Genomic DNA, 20348 nt, shown 5'->3' on the forward strand with positions numbered 1-20348 from the left:
AGGAGTACTCGTTTTCTAGGTGAAAGACAGAGGAAAATTTGGGAATGAAGTGCTGGATAGGCCTGAGTACAACTCTGTCCAAAAATAGTAGGATGTGAGGCTCTGCTGCCCGTAGTATTTGTAACTTTGAGACTCTGCCTCCTGAAGTTATTGTGACTAAGAAAACTGCTTTTAGATTGATGTTCCATAGTGAATTATCTTCTGTTGGAGCAAATGAAGCATGGACAAGGAACTCAAGAACTAGAGTAGAGTCCCACTGGCAAAATACACTTCTTCTTGGTATTGCGCTCATGAAACGTTAAATTAGCTGTTCACTAGGGATGATCGAACTTTTGAAAAGTTCGGTTCGACCAGAACACCCGAATTTCCCAAAAGTTCCGTTCGGATTTCAGAACCCCGTTGAAATCAATGAGACCCGAACTTCGGTAATCAAAAAACACAATTTTTAAGCCCTAAAACCCAATAAATGCCCCTAAAAAGTGCCTAGGGTTCTGGGTCATGCCCCATTAACTATTAATCACACAAAAAAATTTCTTAAAAATTGTCATTTTTGATAAAAAAGCCAATTATTGAAAAAAAAAAAAGAGAGAGATTTTTTGATTTTGACTTTGGATTTAGTATCTGGGGGGTCTAAAAGTGTACATGTAAAGTTTCAGCTCTGTAGCATGTCCAGAACCATGAAAAAAAAAAAAAAAGATAATTTTTCAGTAGAACAGGGATGTGGGACCCTCCTTTAACACCTATATGATCTTTTTTTTCTGGTTCTGGACATGCTACAGAGCTGAAACTTCACAGGTACACCTTTTAGACCCCCCAGACACAAAATCACACAAAAAAAGTTCTTATAAATTGATAAAAAAAAGCCAATTATTGAAAAATTAAAAAAAAAGAGATTTTTTTTGATTTTTTACTTTGGATTTAGTATCTGGGGGGGTCTAAAAAGTGTACATGTGAAGTTTCAGCTCTGTAGCATGTCCAGAACCATAAAAAAAAAGATTGTTTGTATTAGAAAACTTTCAGCACAGGAGGTTGGCTTCGCTGCTGTAACACCTTGCCGGTTTAATAGAAGGCATTTTTTTGGGTTGTTTGCAGTCAGGAAAAACATCTGAACTTGTGTATAGTGGTACTGTGCACAAGTTCTGATGTTTTGCCTGCCTCCAAAACCCCCCAAAAAATGCCAGCAAAAACACACCTGGGCATTTTTTTTTGACGCTAGCGTTTTTTTGGCATTTTTTTGGGTTCTTTTGAGGCAGGCAAAACATCTGAACTTGTGTATAGTGGTATATATACACACATAATTATATGTATATAGACACCTAGCCATATATAGGTGTGATAGTAGCAGAAATATATTACTGTAAATGATTTCATTAGCGCAAGCATATATTTCTGCTACTATCACACCTATATATGTCTAGGTGTGTATATAAATATATGGATGTGTGTATATACACCACTATACACAAGTTCAGATGTTTTGCCTGCCTCCAAAACCCCCCCAAAAAATGCCAGCAAAAACACACCTGGGCATTTTTTTTTGACGCTAGCGTTTTTTGGGCATTTTTTTGGGTTCTTTTGAGGCAGGCAAAACATCTGAACTTGTGTATAGTGGTATATATGCACACATAATTATATGTATATAGACACCTAGCCATATATAGGTGTGATAGTAGCAGAAATATATTACTGTAAATGATTTCATTAGCGCAAGCATTTATTTCGGCTACTATCACACCTATATATGTCTAGGGGTATATATACAGACATATATGTGTATATATACCCCCTATACACATGTTCAGATGTCATGTCTGACATCAAACATGTCCTCAAAAAAGCACTGGCAGTGGCAGCCCCTGCAGCATAAAAAATGCTTGGCTGGTGAGAAGCCATATGGGTGTGCCGAAGCAATTCAGAGAAATTATCATTTCTCTATAGCGGTCACCCTGCTATGGAAGGGTTTTATCACCCTGCCATAGCAGTCACTGCCAGTTAACCCTACACTTTCCCTACAGAAACTAAATTTTTGAAGCTAACTTAAGTGTAAAGGAGCACTCTAACTACACTAGATATCCCTTTCCTCACACTAATAAATGCTAAATGACACTTTTAAAGTAAAATTAACAGAACTGCTTCCACTCTCTTCCATGTCCAGTATAACAATGCTAGGAATATGGCGGGGGCGATTTTATATACTGGGGGGCGTATTCACTAATGATTGGTCTAGGGACCCCCTAGTCACTCCAATCACATTCCTAGCATTCTCCTGCCCCCTCAATTGGCTTTTGCTAATGATTCTGGTCCAATCACGGGCTTTTAAAGCCCATTTCCTGAAGCATTGCATTTTGGGCGGTTCTGGTTGCCGAATTCCGAACTTTTTGGGCAAAAAGTTCTAAATTCGGCCGAACCTCCAACACCCAATGTTTGGGCTGAACCGATGGTCGACCCGAACCGTTCGATCATCCCTACTGTTCACGTGCCCACTTTTTCCAGGTAAAGACTGAAACAGCTGAGACTCGAACCTTTAAGGAACTAAGACTAAGACCTAATTTCAACTCTGTCTGCAGAAAGCAATAACAACTGAACAACTTTCTGGATCAAAGTTTTTTCCCACTGCGAAGGCTGTGAACCTGTTCAAGATTTTGAACTAAATGCTGTTTGTTAAAGGGACCCTGTAAGGTCTTAAATACAGCCTAAGGACAGCCTAACTTCTTTAAAGCCTAGTACACACTTTACATTTTTTTTCATTCAACTCAGCAGGGCTGAACGAAAAAAACCTGACAGTTCAAGAGGAGCTGCTGCGCTAACTATGCGATGTTAGTACAGCAATCTCCTCTGTTGTGCTACTGTGTTCTGACAGGGGGACGCCCCTTCCCCCACAAAACACTCAGGTCAGTGTTCTCTGCCATTGGCTTAGAGCGCTGATTGGGAGTCAACCGGCAGCCCTTTTTCAGTCATGCCCCTTCGACAGAAGCTAGCTTCTGTCGGACCAGCTGTAGTACACGGGCCAAATGCCAGCCAATTTCTATTGAACCCAGCCGATGCCGCCCAACATCCAGCTCATGTGCACTAGGCTTAAGCATTCCCTCTCAACTTTTAGGCCCTCAGGTCGAGATAGGCAGATTGAGGGTGGAGCGTATCTCCTGAAACGGGAGCTGTGGAAACACTGGTAGCTGAAGCAGTGGACACAAAAGTGTCTTTAGAGCCAGATTGCTATCCCCATGAGCTTCTCTGTCAGTAATCTCACTAGAAATGTCATAATTAGAAGCAGTGGGGAAAAGGCATATGCCAAGTGACAATCACATGGGTGAGTGAGAGCATCCACTGCCCCTGTTAGCTGGTGAAAATAATGAGAGAGAAACTTGGGAACCTTGCGGGTGGATGGAGACACAAACAGGTCCAGTTGTGGAAGGCCTGATGTCTGAGTAAATAAATAATAATAATACTGTACAATGGTAGAATGCAGGCCGATGAACCTGCATAAATGCCAATCTCAGAACCACACTCCTCACTTTCACCCACCTTTCTCTTTTTATAATTTCTTTTCACTATTGTTCATTTTTCCTTGAGGTATCTAGTACACTTCCCTATGGTCACATAGTTGTGATCCTTCTTTGGTGATTTGAACCACAATTCACTATTAACACATTTCCCTTTTCTTTTCTTCAACTCTCTCACCCACATGGATTATTATCTCTTACTATTTTTTACCTTTTGGTATTTTTATTACTCTGGCGATCACTGGTTTATTCTTTCATGGATACTTTCTCTCTGGTATGGGTACTATCTCTATATATTTGTCACTATAGAATTCTAATACTTCTAAAGTAACAATTTATTTTTACACATTTATTTATATAGTAATCCCCTGGGATTGTTTTATGTGACATCCTCACCACCCATGAACTTCAGTCACTCATGTTTTCCTTGGACTGTCCACTTGGAGTGCCCTACTGGCCACAGATGAGGCTACCACAGCTTCCGACAAACACTTCTTACCCATCTGGACAATTGTCCACAATATTTTTACTTCATCCTTAAGACTCGAGCTTACCAATGTGCATCTTTTAAATCCTTCAATACTTGGATTTTATACATGGCAATAACCATTATTATACATTCCTCTCCAATGCACATACTACAAGTTCTGCATGAATTGTCAATTACCACGTTCTTTATTGTAATGTTTGTACCATGCATTCATTGTTATGTCATATATTATGATGATATTTACCATTAAATCTTTCTTCTGTACCACAATTTTACTGTTTATCTGCCAATCGTTCTCACACACCTCACACAAAGTCCCGCCTTCCCCCCCCCCTTCCCGTTTTATCTTGTTAGTAACATTTGGCGAATCGGCTGTATAATATTAATGTCTAGTTTATGGATCTTATATTATATTGTATATTATATATTATTTATTACCTTTTTTTACCCAGTATGCCGATTTCCTTGTACCTAGTACTAACCATGTTACTCCCCCTTACATGACTAGGGATGGAGACACTTAGCTCCTGTAGGACAATGCCTCATATAAAGTCCCAACTTTTTAAATTCAGTTTTGTTTTTTTGTTTTGTTTTTTGTCTTTGATATTCAACAGGGATGGAGGTGTGTGGTTCTGAGATTAGCATTTATGCAGGTTCATCAGCCTGCATTCTACCATTGTACATTATTACACTCCTGCATCAATGGTAATGGCAAAGAATGGTAATCCTTTCCTCAATTACAGCCCTCTTCCCCATTGTGATCACTTACAGTACAGGATCACAGGCTCCAACTCCCCTCTCTCCTGGCTGGGATTTTGCTTGTACTGGGGCAGAGATAATTGCAGTCTTCTTTCATGTGCAGGGTGCTGGTACACAGAAAAGGTTCCAGCGCCCAGCACTCACTGCTACTTTGCATGTTGGGTGCTATATCACTCCTTTCTGTGCTGGGTGCTGGAACACAGAGAGAGTTCCAGGGCCCTGCACCCCGCTACCACTCTGCATGTTGAGCACCATACTGTAATGCAGCTGTCCCTAGGGCTCCAATCCCATGACATAGGTCAGGGCACAGCAATAATGCTCAAGGCGCCACCATTTCAAAGAAGTTTCCATGGATGCCTTTTTCTGTTGTGCATCCATTAAGTCATTGTAGGTGGAGAATTTACTTTAAAAAGGGACAAGGCAATCAGTTAAAATTGGTGTGGTTCCACAATAGGCACATCGTTAACCTTTTGCCATTCTTTAAATACCGGTATACATATATCAGGTTAAAAAAAAAAAAAAAAAAAAGTAAACAAGGAGGTTGGCTTTACATACCCCACACTTCAAGAATTCTGACATTCAGACTGTGCCTGGTCCTGGTATATTCAGCTAAATTCCAATAAAATTAAACTACATCATTCCCTTGTTTGTCTTGCTTGACTGGAAGATATATTATGAAGATGTACAGACATGCACAGATAAACCAACATAACAAAATAAACGTTGATGCGTTGTGCACAAAGTGCCTAATTGTAAGAAAATTACATTTAAGCAAGACAAACAAAGGAATGAGTTTTTTTAGGAATTTTGCTGAAAAAAAAAAAAAAAAAACAAAGCACTGGTACAAACAGCAAACATGTAAGCACTGATCCCAAGGTTTTAAAAAGAAGACTGCAAACACTACGTACAAGAGCAAATATTCAGTACAGCAAAGAAACAGTGGGAAAACATTACATACAGAAAGTAAGAAAGCTGTCCTGTGCATACCTGCTATAATGGTGCACAGGTCAGTTATAACAAGTATTCACAGAGCCATCATTAAAAATCATGGGGCTTCATCCAGCATGACAGGCCCACAGATACCCTCAGTATTGTAACCCCTCTACATCTTTATACAGTTCATCCAGGCCTCTCATCCCCCCACCCCCCCACCCCCCCCAACCTCCACACGCACACACACACACCAGATTTCCCCCTAGCACTTTTACCATCTAATTACTTCCTGGATTCTAAACCCCAGATACCTCATCAGCACTCTGACCCCTCTACACCCCAGATATCTCCCCAGCACTCTGAATCCTCTACACTCCAGCACTCTGACCCCCCCACATTCCAGATATCTTCCCAGCACTGTGACTGTTTTGTTACACTATGTGGTTTATTATTATTTCTCCATAACTTGGTTTTCATTGGTTTGTGTCTTTAGGGAGCTTTCTCCTGTCAAAGCTGAACTCTTTCTCTCACCGTACTTATGTATATCCCCTCCCCTTCCTTCTCTCTGGAAAAATTCTACTGTTTCCTGCCATGCTGTAGACATCTTTCCATGTGGCTTATAACATTAATGTTTTTCTACCTATGAGTATCCTCCATTAAACGGAACATTCAAAAGGCTTTCATCATCTGATTTTTTCAACATGTGAGTTTATTCTTCGAGTTAAGCTGTCTGAATTGATGCAAGGGATAAATAGATCACCAGGTTGTATAAGCCCTATATGTCGCTCTAGATAAAGTTTGTGGCTATATAGTTGAATCAGACAGTAGAAAGACTGAGTTTCACAGCCTCATTACAAGATTTCTGGATAACAGTACTGATACAGACAAGATTTACTGCCCTCATTGCAAGAAAAGAACAAAAAAGCAGCTCATGTAAGCCTCATAACCTGAGTCTATGTGATTTCATATTACAGCACACAGATCCTGTTGGCTTATCACTCAGTCATTATCTGCCTGTATTAGGATGAGTTACAAAGGCCCTGACTGTGAACACACAGCAGCCCCAGTAGAAGACCCTGACCCAGTTGAGTTACCCAAACGCTCAGTGAAAGCAACTTGGAAAGTAATGGAGAATTATAAAGCCTTTAGAACTGAACCGACAACTAGCCTGAAGTTATTATGGGAAAAGGTCGTTACTCAATCTAACACACTGTCTGTTGAACGTGAGCTACTGCCACTAAACGGCACCATTAAACAACTTTCTGCCTCATATGAGCTTTATCAGCTCACCAGTATGAAGTTCATTATTGTTTTACAAAGTATGAACATGGAAAATTCAGCTGCTACAAGATACTGCATCTAACAGATCAGTTTCCATCAGTCCTCTAAATTCCATAGTTTCGGATACTCAGCACTCAGTGAGTGACTTATTAGTGCCTGCATTGAAGTGGAAGCCAGTAAAGTGCAGGTTGCATAAAAAAGAGCAGAGTTGAAAAGTCAGTGCTTTAGACAGCGCGCCAAAGAACAGCAATAGAAATCTTAAACGAACGGTGTAAACATCATGCAGCTATGGCAAAGCTAAGGGTCCTAAAGCCAGCTATCAGTGCAGATGAAGATGCAAGTGAGAAAGATATCATCAACCTAAACATAGCAGGTATGGAAGATCCCCTCAAATGCACCAAGGACTAAGTCCTAAGCCATTGCAGTTTACACTCTATCGTCTCCATTGCTCTTGACAACATAGAGACTTCTTCACAGCATCAAGTTAAAGAGATTCCAGCAACTTCTTGCATGCAAAATCACTTCATTGCCTTTCCTGTGTGCCTACCTAACCTTCGCTCGTACATTACAGAGCATCAGAGAAAGCTGCAAGCAAGTAATCAAACTCCTGTCATCAGTACAACCTCAAATCAACATGCTAGTAAATTAACTGACTTCAAGCAAGTAGCTCAACTGAATGCATCTGTTTCACCATGTCCTTTAATAACAATGTCAAAGGCAATAAGCTCTGTTCAGCCAGCAACGTCTTGCTTAAAGGCAGAGACAACTGAGACAGCAGAGTTTGTGAGGTACATACTTCGCGGAGAGCTCAAAAAGACTGGTACATACGTTTTCATGACCAACCTGAGGACTACAAAAGTTGTAAATGTGCCTTCAGAACTGCATTCAGTGATCTTGGCATTACAGCTGCTTAAGAATTGCTGATCAGATGGCTTGGTCCTCTATCTGCTGCACGTGTTAAGCCATTAAGATCAGTTTTCATGGACAATCCTATAGCAGGCCTCACAGCTGCATGGAATTGACTAGTGCTATGGCAGTCCAGAAGCTATAGAAAATGTTTTGTTAATGCGTCTGGAAATTTCCCCAATGATATCTAGTAAGGACAACAAGGAGTTCCAGAGACTGAGTGACCTTCTCCTTGAGCTTCAGCTAGCCAAGGCAGACCTAAAACTACCTGGACTTAGTTACCTGGACACTGCCAGAGGGGTAAACCCAATTGTCTCCAAGCTCCCATATGGTTTGCAAGAAAAATGGTCTGCACTAGGTTCATCATATAAAAAATAGAACAAGGTTTCCTTCCCTCCATTCTTTTTGTTTTGCAAATTCATCAGGAATATTGCAGAGACCAAGAATGATCCAAGTTTTTCCTATGCTGACTACAGTCTCTTTTTACCCTTTCCTAAGAGTACCAGCCTTCAGGGCAACTATAGGAATCGTAGAGGCCCAGTATCTGTGAAAAAACTGACATCCTTCCCACTCTTACCACAGTTGTGTCTGCAAACAGAATAGATAGAATAAGAACCCTAACAGAGAGTGTCCTATTCACAAGAAGCCACACCCTCTCAAAAATTGAATCGGCTTTAGGAAAAGGTTGTTTGAAGTGCGTAAGCAGATTTTAAAGACATTTTGAGTATGTTTTTAGGTGTTGTGCTTTTACTGAACATTTTTATAAGGACTGTAATATGCCCATCAAGTGCACACAGTGTGGCTCTGAAATACATGTGAAAGCTCTCCATTTGCTTGAGCCCAGCTCTGCACAACCTGCGAACTCTCCTCCAGGTCAACGCATGGCAGGGAGAATACAGACCAAGTGCCTGATTCCACCATAATTTCTTCATCTTACACTGAAGTTTGTAGAGAAGACCGATCTGATAAATCCTGTGCTAAAAAAATGCTTGGTGAACATATAACACAGGATTCAACCAGAAAAGACTCTAAAGATGTATGCTATCTTAGATGATCAAACAAATAGATCACTTGCAAAATCAGAACTATTTGATCTATTTTAAATAAAAGACGACGTTCATCCTTACCTTGGGTACTTGTAGTGGAACTACAGAGGTTTCTGGAAGAAGGGTTCATGGACTCATGGTATCTTCTCTCAAAGATAACTTGCAATTACCCGTACCTACACTTGTTGAGTGCAATCAGATACCTGCTAACAGAGAAGAAATCCCTACTCCAGCTGCTGCCTTCCATCACTCTCACCTGAAGGTAATAGCAAATGAGATACCACCACTTGACAAAAATGCTCAGATCCTTCTACTGTTAGTAAGAGACATTCTAAGGGTTCAAAAGGTACACAGACAAGTCAGTTAACCCCCAGATGCCCCATTTGCCCAACACATGGATCTAGGTTGGGTCATCATAGGCAACGTCTGTATAGGCAAAATAAGAGACCTACCAACATTTCGTCATTTAAGACAAATGTTCTACCAAATGGCCGAAACACTTACTTTAAACCATGCCCACATCACTACTGGATTAAAGAGAAGATAGTCAGTCACGAATGGCAACATGGTATCTCAGGAACCACAAGCCCCTTCTCCTACCATGATGATGACCTCGGTTCTACAGTGTTTAATGCAACCAGTGAAGATGATATACTGGCTCCTCCAATGGAAGAAAAATAATTTACCAAAAAAATGGACAATTGAATTATTTTAAGATGACTCCAATAATTAGGTAGCACCTCTACCTTTTCATCTCCCAAGAGAACGATTGCCCAACAACTTGCAGCAGGCCATCAGTAGAGTCTCCTCCTTAAAACGCAATTTAAGCAGGAAACCAGAGATGCAAAAGCACTTTGAGTACTATGCAAAATATGTTTGACAGAGATCTTGCAGAGCCAGCCCCCCCCCCCCTCCGCTAAAAGAGGGAGAAGAACAGTGGTGGGATTCAGCCGGTTTGCACCGGTTTGTGAGAACCTGTTACGAAAAATTTACAAGTTCGCCGAACTGCTGACTCAGTTTGTGTCACTGTCAGTCAGTGTAGTCAGACTTACTGTTCAGTGACCCGTGATTGCACCATCCGGAACGGATCCGCATCCGATCCGACTCCGCTGGCTGTGGCCGCTCTCTCTCTCTCTGCTGCAGGAGGCGGTCGAGAGCCCGCTTGGCGTCTAGCAACCAGTGATGTCACTTCTCCCTCCTCCACACCGCCGCTGCCCCGCCTACTTCAATTTGGCCCCGTCTCCACCCACTTCTTTCAGATCGGTTTAGCACTTCAGGCTTCCTGCAGGTGCAGCACGTGAGGAGTAGCAATAGCAGCATGGTGGAAACACTAGGATTCTGAAGGGGCCCAAATAAATGGTCTTCAGCCTTTTAGGTATGAGTCAATGACTGTCTGACAATATGGTAAATGTTTTTATTCAAAAGGAGTGAAATAAGATGGATAGGCAACAAAGACTCCTATACCATGTGTGTTACACACGTCCCAGGTGTCAGGAACAAATCCTCCTGAAGAGCGAACACATTAATAGCGCTGCTAATGTGTTTGCTCTTCAGGAGGATTTGTTCCTGACACTTGGGAAGTGTAACACACATGGTATAGGAGTAATGGTAAATGTTTTACAAAGCAGCATCCTTTTTAAATACCTAGTTCTGTACCAGAAAATTTTCTGCCTTAATGACCAGGCAATTTTTTGCGATTTGGCACTGCGTTACTTTACCTTACAATTGCATGGCCGTGCAACGCTGTACCCAAATAAAATTGTCCCTTTTTCCCCACAAATAGAGCTTTCTTTTGGTGGTATTTGATCACCTGTGAGATTTTTATTTTTTGCGCTATAAACAAAAAAAAAACAATTCTGAAAAAAAAAAACAATATTTTTCACTATATATTTTCTGCTATATAACATTCCCTTTAAAAAAATATATATAAAAATTCTAAATTTTTCATCCTTTTAGGCCAATTTGTATTCTGCTATATATTTTTGGTGAAGGAAAAATCCCCATAAGCATATTTTGATTGGTTTGTGCAAAAGTTATCGCATCTACAAACTAGGGGAAAGATTTATGTCATTTTTATTTATTTTTATACTAATAATGGCGGCAATCTGCGATTTTTAGCGGTACTGCAATATTGCGGCGGACAGATCGGACCCCTAACTGAAATTAGTTAAAATAAAATTACACCATGCTTGAAAGTCGGAACTGGTTACTAAAATTTTTGAATCCCACCACTGGAGAAGAATGCTGCTATGTTCCATCCTTTGGTGTGTATCACCCACGCAAACCAGACCAAATCAGAGTTGTTTTTGATTCCAGTGCTCATAAATAGGGATGAGCTTCGAGTTTGGGTCGAACGTAAGTTCGACTCGAACATCAGCTGTTCCTGTGTTTACTAAACACACGAACAAATGGGGCACTCGGCAGGAAGTTCGCCCGCTGATGAGTGCCCCATAATGCACTGCGCTGGTGCGGTGAATAAATTACTGATGATCTAATGATTGGCCAAAGCAGGCACATGTCCTGTATGCTTTGGCCAACCATAGCACAGTGTCCTGTCAGAGGCATGATTGGCCAAAGGCAGGCTGCCTTTAGCCAATCATGGCTCAGGGGCTAAGTCCAATCCCCACACTATATAAGGCTGCTGCTTACACAGAAGCCATGTATAGTGTATGATAATAGAGGTTAGGCAGGTAGTTAGAGGATAGTGAGTTGAGTCAGATTAGTGCAGTCAGTGTAGTGAACAGGCATATCCCACTTTTTTAATGTAAAGATATGTTGTAGTCCTGGGTCCCCTCTCAGTGCTCTCCACGTTTTGTGTCCCTATCACTTATAGTTCGTGAGCAGTGCCATTCCAAGTGGATCGAGATTTCCAATAGATGCCAATGTTAGACAGGGAACAGTGCCATGTCAAACTGACTGAGATTTCCCATAGACGCCAATGAGCACTGAAAGCTGAAATTTGGTCTAGGCAAGAAGGAGATTCATGTGCCCTGTATTAAAGTTGTTAAGGGGAACCCTATGACAGAATAAAAAAAAACAGTGTGGGGTCCCCCCCAGAATCCATACCAGACCCTTTAGGTCTGGTACAGATTTTAAGTTCAACTCCACGCCAAGATTGAGAAAAAAAAAAAACGGCATGGGGACCCCCCCCCCCCAAAATCCATACCAAACCCTTATCCGAGCAAGCAGCCTGGCTGGCCAGAATGGGGGGGGACGAGCAAGCCCCCCCTCCTGAACCATACTAGGCGCTTGCCCTCAACATGGGGAGGGTGCTTTGTGATGCCCCCCCAAAGCACCTTGTCCCCATGTTGACGGGGAGAAGAGCCTCTACCGGACAACCCTGGGCTGTGGTTGTCGGGGTCTGCGGGTGGGGGGCTTATCAGAATCTGGAAGCCCCCTTTAACAAGGGGGCCCCCCAGATCCCGGCCCCCCCTATGTGAATGGATATCGGGTACATCGTACCCCTACCAATTCACCAAAAAAGTGTACAAAAAAATAGACAAAAGTCAGTTTTTGACAAGTCCTTTATTATATAATAAAAATAAAAACATAATGTTGTTTCATCGTCAATCAGGTCCCCAGCCGCACCCGCCCCTTTCCTATAAAAGAGCTGTCACAGCTCAAACAGCTTAATAATGCCACCACCGGACTCGAAAAAGGAAAAAAGGAAAAAAAGCCTCGCCCCTGACGAAGGCTGACCGCCATATGACAGTTTTTAAATAGGTGAGGGGCGGATCCACCTGGTGACATCACCTGGTGGCACCTTCCCCATGTGACGTCACCAATCATTGCATGCTTGGTAGGTGATGTCAAATGGGGGCAGTGCCACCAGGTGACATTGCCAGGTGGCCCCACTCCTGACCTATTTAAGAGCTATCAAATGTGGGAGCAGGCAGTCAGCAGTAAGCCTTAGTCGCAGACTGACTGAGCTTTTTTTTCAGGTCTGGTAGTGGGGGTGGGGGTGGGGGTGGGAATTGTGATTGACGATGGATCTACAGTACATCAGGTACACTGGTTTTTTTTTTTTTTTTTAGGGAATTGTCAAAAACTGTGTGTGTGTGTGTGGTTTTTTTTTTTACACTTTTTTTGGTGAATGACTAGGGGTTCAATGTTAAAGAGGGCATCCAGATTCCAATAAGCCCCTCACCTGCAGACCCCCACAATCACAGCCCAGAGTTGTGAGGAAGAGGCCCTTGCCCCCATCAACTTGGAGCCAAGTTGCTTTGGGGTGGGGGGGCAGAGCCCCCTTTGCCCCAAAGCACCCCCCCATGTTGAGGGCATGTGCCCTGGTAGGGTTCAAGAGGGGGGGCGCTCGCTCGCTGCATGCTTGGATAAGGGTCTGGTATGGATTTTGGGGGGACCCCACGCCATTTTTTTTACATTTTTTTTAAAATCCCTACCTGACCCAGATTACTGTCACAGTACTCGGCAGAAAGGTCAGTGATCAAATGTTTTCCAAATGTTTCATGCCAAATGCGTTTAAAGTGTGTCAAACCAATAGCTCTTGCAAATTACACAAAATATACATTAATTGCACTGCAAATATACTCTAAATTTAAGTTGGCTATATATGGATTCGCCTGGTTCAGCAGGGACTGGCCGTATTTCGATCCACGTATGAGCAGGGTGGTTGTACAGAAGCCGATCTACCCTTTCAGCTTATTGACGCTCAATCAGCAGCTATGGCCGGCACGCTAATCAGTGCATTCTGACGGTCTCCCTGCTGTAAGACTTCAATGGCATATTGGAGAGGATTCCCCCATCCATCTTGAATGTGTGGATGGGGAAATTGAGTAATTATTTTTTTAATTCTGGAATCTGCTGATTGAAAGAAAAAAATGACTAATCTATGGACTGCTTAATACTAGCCATACTTGTGAAAGTTTCTCTTGTTCAGTCCCGAATTAGAGAATTCCCCTATCTATACTATCTATACTATACTATACTATCTATACTATCCACACTAGATAGTGGAAAATTTAGGGTACAGAAGTTTGTTACCATTTAACAGGTGCACGCAATTTTAAGGCTTGACATGTTCTAGAGAAAAGATATACCTGTGCTCAAATCCCAATAGCTTGTACGTATATTTAAACTGATGCTTGGGCCACACCCTTTTAGATGCTAAAGGGTGTGACCCAAGCACAGGCCCGGACTGGCCATAGGGCAAACCGGGCGTTTTCCCGGGGGCTGAGGCAGGAAGAGGCTGTGACATACCTCCCAACTGTCCCTGATTGGCCTGTCCCGTGGTCCCGGCCAATCAGGGCTGAGTCCCGGATTGCGTGCGGCATGTGTGAGATGTCTTGGTTCCCGCAAACATGGACAACACTTTGCATTGCAGCCGGATGTCTCCAGGGCTGCCTCTGCAGTCAGTGTGTGTACGGACGGAGTGCACTGAAACCGCCCCTCCTCCTCCTCCTGCTGTGATGTTTTCCTGTACATGGAGGGGGGAGGAGGTACATCACTGCCTGAGCGTGGGGATCATCTGCCAGAGGATCAAAGAAAGTACTTGCAGGTAACCCTTACACTGCTGCCACATATTCACTGGAAGGATCATTCATGTTCTTTTCAACTTCAAGAAAATTGGACTTTAACAGCCTTTTTATGTTTTAGGAGACAAAACATGCCTGCAGTCTGACAGTCTCTTGTATCATGCCCGCAGTCTGACAGTCCCTTGTATCATGCCCGCAGTCTGACAGTCTCTTGTATCATGCCCGCAGTCTGACAGTCTCTTGTATCATGCCCGCAGTCTGAGAGTCCCTTGTATCATGCCCGCAGTCTGACAGTCCCTTGTATCATGCCCGCAGTCTGACAGTCCCTTGTATCATGCCCGCAGTCTGACAGTCTCTTGTATCATGCTTGCAGTCTGACAGTCTCTTGTATCATGCCCGCAGTCTGACAGTCCCTTGTATCATGCCCGCAGTCTGACAGTCCCTTGTATCATGCCCGCAGTCTGACAGTCTCTTGTATCATGCCTGCAGTCTGACAGTCTCTTGTATCATGCCCGCAGTCTGACAGTCCTTGTATCATGCCCGCAATCTGACAGTCTCTTGTATCATGCCCACAGTCTGACAGTCCCTTGTATCATGCCCACAGTCTGACAGTCCCTTGTATCATGCCCGCAGTCTGACAGTCACTTGTATCATGCCCACAGTCTGACAGTCCCTTGTATCATGCCCGCAGTCTGACAGTCTCTTGTATCGTTCCCGCAGTCTGACAGTCCCTTGTATCATGCCCGCAGTCTGACAGTCCCTTGTATCATGCCCGCAGTCTGACAGTCTCTTGTATCATGCCCACAGTCTGACAGTCCCTTGTATCATGACTGCAGTCTGACAGTCTCTTGTATCATGCCCGCAGTCTGACAGTCTCTTATATCATGCCGACAACATATAAAGTCCAATCAAAAAAAATTCAAAAAAGCAATTGAGTGCATAAATGGTGATGAAAAAAATCCAACATGAAGAACTGATGTAAGCTAGTTGTGCAGCAAATCCCCACACCAATGAAGGTAGAAAATAGATTGCGCTCACCAAATGGATGGGACCCCAAATGCCCTATAGCATATAATCAGTTATATCTGCTGGAGATCTGCACATTGTCCATCGTGGTCGGTGAATCCTGTGGGGACACTCCATCATTTCGTTTAAGCCTGTTTGACTCCTATGCAATAAGGCATTTGGGGTCCCATCCATTTGGTGAGCGCAATCTATTTTCTACCTTTATTGGTGTGGGGATTTGCTGCACAACTAGCTTACATCAGCTATTTTTAGAAATAAATTGTTTTTAGCAATATTACGCTATATGTCCCCCATTTTTATTTTTGATACACCATCCATTTTGGAAGTGGAGTCTTTGACTGATTATATCTGCTGGAGATCTGCACGTTGTCCATCGTGGTCGGTGAATCTTGTGGGGACACTCCATCATTTTGTTTAAGCCTGTTTGACTCCTATGCTATAGGGCATTTGGGGTCCCATCCATTTGGTGAGCGCAATCTATTTTCTACCTTCATTGGTGTGGGGATTTGCTGCACAACTAGCTTACATCAGTTCTTCATGTTGGATTTTTTTCATCACCATTTATGCACTCAATTGCTTTTTTGAAAATTTTTTGATTGGACTTTATATGTTGTCGGACATTTACATCACCATTATTAGTGCTACACATTTTTCTCTCTTTTTTATTGTTTATCACTTTTTGGTCTAGTGATTGGTGTTAGCTGCTTTTTTACACCTTTTAAGTTAGCGCAGTATTTTTGGATTTCACAATTGTCTTATATCATGCCCACAGCCTCTGACAGTCTCTTGTATCATGCCTGCAGTCTGACAGTCTCTTGTATCATGCCTGCAGTCTGACAGTCTCTTGTATCATGCTGACAGTCTCTTGTATCATGCCCGCAGTCTGACAGTCCCTTGTATCATGCCCGCAGTCTGACAGTCCCTTGTATCATGCCTGCAGGCTGGCCGTCTCTTGTACCATGTCCATAGTCTGACCGTCTCTTGTACGATATCTGCAGTCTCTGACCATCTCCTGTATTGGGGCTGATCTGAGGCGTGAAGGTACAGGAATTGGGGTGATCTGAGGTGTGAAGGTGTAGGAATTGGGGTGATCTGATGTGTGAAGGTGCAGGAATTGGGGCTGATCTGATGTGTGAAGGTGCAACACTTATTCAAGTGTTTTACAACAGTTACTTTATATGAAGTTGACTGTTGTTTTTTATTTATCTGGCACTCCCAATTTCTTTGAAAACATTTTTCGGCACACTGTGCCCAAAAAGGTTGTCTACCCCTTGATTAGAGTAACCCTCATCTTGTGCTTCTTCATACTATTTTTAGGACTTAACCATCAAAACAGGATTTAAAGTAAGACAAAAAAAAATCCTCATATGGCAGCTCTGATCTAAATTGGACCCAGTCTGTCAGATTAAACTAAAAAAAGGTACCGTAATCGAATCCATACATCCTGGAACATTAAACCTATTATCAACCGTCTCGACGAAGGCCAATATTGAGTTGGAGGAGGAAACTGGAATGGAGGAGAAAGTCAGCTGATCAGCTGGCGAGCCAGTAGAGTGAAGGGGGAGAAGCTCTACACTTTGTGAGGGGATGTAGAGGCAGAGTCCCCAAGTCAGGAGAGGCATTACTGGAGGCACTGTGAAGCCAAACTGAAAGTGCACTGAGGAGGGGGAATCGATTGCAACTAAGAGCAAGTGAGTGCTAGTGTCACCAAACCATCACCCAACCACCATCCCTCTGCCACTGATTCCATCCCCTCACCACCATCCCCTACCACATTTCAGTCACAAATTTAAACATGTTACTGAATTAATGAATGAATCAGGAATTAAGGAATTAATGAAGGAATCAGCAGCTAAATCATTCTGAGTGGCTTGCATCACCTGTAGGATCATTTATAACCATTTCATTCCTCCCTACTCTCCTCTACATGTGCTCTCCATCCTATCTCTAAACGAACTGTATATAAACCCTTCACCTTCCTTATTGAGCACATCTGCACATTAACCCCTCCATCTTCTCACTGTATGCGACCTCTACATTAACCCCTTCACATTCTCCTCCCTCTGCGTATGACCTGTACATTAAGGTATCTAGTGCACCATTACCAAACTCCAAGTTTTACCCATGCAATCTTAATACCAGCATGTTTTTCAATTTACAAGAAATTGTGGCAAAAGATTACATCAATTTGGGAATGTCCTCTTTCCAAAAGGGTTTATTCTGGAGGTGATCGTACTGTCCTGGCTTTTTTTTTTAAAGCCCAAGTTTAGTAAAGAAAAAAAAAAGGTGAAGGGACATTACTATCAGTGTTAGGTGTTCCTTCTGTCTCCTGGTTTAGTGGACATTTTTCTCCTCTGACACCCCCACCAAGGTCACAAGACCTGTGACAAGCCCCCTTTAAGAGTGCACGATTATGACAGCCTCTTTCTGTCCACTTCCTCTATTCAGAGAGGCTGTACTGTAGCTTCTATTTACAAGCTTTATTGACATTTGCACACTGAAATCACCTTTTTCTGAAAAGGCTTCAGCATGCATGTGACCATAGCCGATATAGTGATTACCTTGAATTACAGTGACTCATTAGGGATAACAGTCAACTCTTAGAGACAGCTAGCATCTGGTAGCTGTTAAAGGGCTGAAATATATGTAAAGCAAGGCATAGTGTGCAGCAATAGCGACGGAAGAAGTGTGAATCAGGTTCAGTAGTAGTAAGTGCCAGCGAGTGAAATCTGCTGCAGTAGTGTAGCGTATGGAAGTGTACATCTTTGGAATTTCCATAAAAGGTGCCAAAATCTGGCATTCAGAATTCCTCAAGTGCAGCATTCAGAAGGATGTTAGTATTTTTGTTGCAACTGATATTGTGACAGAAACATACCCAAACACATGGTTCTGCTCCAAACTTGCTCTTTTCTATCCACAAGGATGACCCAGGTGCTGGTTACCACAGCCTGTCTCCACTCTTGGTCAAAATTAAGTATAAGCCACACTTCAAATCTTAGCTCTGCTTTATATTTCATTTGTCAAAAGATGAAAGCAGTATAGATTAATGTCACCACCTGAATCCACCTTTCTTGACGCTTTTCATCACTGCTGGCTTACGCACAAGGATAGGCAAAATCTCTATCCTTGTGAGCAAGCCAGAAGCAGTGAAACGCATGAAGGAAGGTGATTTGGAGTGGAGACATTAAAGGGATTGTAAAGGCAGAAGTTTTTTTTAATCATTCTATGCATTAAGATAAAAAAAAAAAAAAACGTATGTGTGCAGCAGCCCCCCTAATACTTACCTAAGTCAATCTTTATCCAGAGCAGGAGTGTCTAAGCTGTCCAGGACTCCCCTCCTCATTGGCTGAGATAGCAGCACGGCACAATTGGCTCACACGGATGTCAATCAAAGTCATTCAGCCATTTAGGACAGAGAGGGGGTGGGGCTGGGTCACAGCTTTATGTCTGAAAGGACACATGGAGCTGTGACTCAGCTTGGGTGCCACCAAAAATCTGCTTGCTGTGGGGGCACTCAACAGAAGGGAGGGGCCAGGATCACAGAAGAGGGGCTTGAAATGAACAGGATTGGGGCCACTGTGTGCAAAATCACCTGCACAGAGCAGGTACGTATAACATGTTTGCTATTTTAAAAAAATGAGACTTTAAAATCACTTGAATCTGTGCTGTTTTCATCTTTTGACAAATAAAATTGAAAGAAGAACTAAGTTTGTCGTGCAGCTTATACTTACTTTTAACCAATACTGTGAGACATTTAGCAGGAATACAGTTTATGTGACAATTAAAACATACTACTTATGACAGAGCTGTGTGGTAAAGAGTCAATATATCAAATTTACCCTGCAGTAACCTGAATTTTGTTCCTTCTTCTACCCCTTACAGTTAGGGTTTCTTTTATTAAAAAGGGAATCTCACAGTCTATTCATATCCCTTTATAGTGGTTGGCAAATAGTTATTTTACTGTCCAATTCTAGAACTAGTATTATTTAATCCTAGTCTTTTTTAATTTCCCCTTCTTGTCTCAGCTAGATGGTGGCATACAGCCTGGTGCATGGAGTGTGCAGCAGAGGACACGGGACACACCAGACATCTGCTACACATAAGGGAGTATGATGGATGTGACTAATGGATGTGCAAAGTTAGTCTGTAAAAGATCAGAAACGAGGAATGGGCAACTGTACAGGTAAGTATTAAAGCTACACTCTGGAAGAATATTGTGTAAATACAGGAGACATATTCTTATTAGAATCTTGGTGTGCTTTGTGTGTTTCTTCTAGGTCTATGCAGTTATCAGGCATGAAACAAATCTTGCAGTTTGCCTCTATGCAAGAGCTTCCTGTAAAAGTAACCAGTCACTGCTGCTCATTCTTCTTGTGCAGCACAGTGACGATGTCACTGCTAATTTTGCAAGGTTATAACTGGGTTTCAAAGGTATCTGGGGTACATAAAGTTCAAAAGTCATTTTGTATCTTTGGTGGCTATGGAAGACTTTATTTAAAAACCAAGTTTACAACTTTAATTATTTTCTCTTGAAAGGGTATTTTTGTCACTTTAAGCTGATTACTATAACTTAAGATAATTTATTTTAAAAGACACAACAATTTAAACAAATGCTTATTTATTTCAAAATATGATTTTTTTTTTGTATTTCGAACACGCTATACATCCAATGACTTAAATGAAGACATATTCCAACAGTAATTGTTCTTATTATGATGAAAGGCACATGTGAAATGCACTGTTCCACCAGGTCTTCATGATCCTAATCCCAGGTTCAGTTCCTTTCCTTAACAGTACAATATGAATCTATCTAATTATGGATATGGTGAATCTTAAAGAAACAAACATTTGACACATTTGAAAAATAAATAAATATGTACATGGCAGGTCACAATGGCCACATCAGCAGTTGCAC

This window comes from Pelophylax lessonae, assembly GCF_965119305.1.
Source record: "Pelophylax lessonae genome assembly, chromosome: 3".
NCBI classification, from domain to species: domain Eukaryota; kingdom Metazoa; phylum Chordata; class Amphibia; order Anura; family Ranidae; genus Pelophylax; species Pelophylax lessonae.